This window comes from Plasmopara halstedii (assembly GCF_900000015.1).
Source record: "Plasmopara halstedii genome assembly, contig: Scaffold_262, whole genome shotgun sequence".
NCBI lineage: Eukaryota > Oomycota > Peronosporomycetes > Peronosporales > Peronosporaceae > Plasmopara > Plasmopara halstedii.
The window spans coordinates 372,527-373,124 of NW_020187183.1; positions in this window are offsets into that span (position 1 = coordinate 372,527).

Here is a 598-nt window from a genome sequence, read left to right on the forward strand (position 1 = left end):
CAATTGGATCTTGTAGCCCGAGGCAGCATAGCCAAATAAGTACGGAATAATTCCGTAGCTCCAGATCAGCTTTTCGCTGAGTTCCAAACGAGGAATCTGCATATCAACAGCTGGTTGTTTCTCCTCACCACGAAATACACACACGTCGTTCAAAAAGAACATGAAGTCTGGTCGCTGCTTTGCAGTAGATGAATGATGGTTCGTATCACGTTCCCGGCGAGCATTGACGAACACAAAATCCAAAAGGTCGCGAATCATTGTATTCCAAAACAAAATGAAAGAAATTTTTGTGTCTCCACTTCGAAGCGGTTCCAGCATGTTCTCGATTTTCCTTCTGATTTTTTCGCACAATGTTACATCATCCACGGCAAACAGCTTCTCTCGAACATTCGTGCTGAGGCCACCAGGAAACGATGACCATACAGACAGAACCTCCGGGTTCATACGAATCTTCACAGGCAGTGATTGCTCGATGAAGTTTGGTAGCGACGCAATCGATGGCAATGAGTGATACTCAATCCTTTTCGTAAGGAACTCCGACAGCCAATCATCTGAGTTATCCCGTGCTCCAAACGAGTCGTTGGAGCTCTTTTCGATA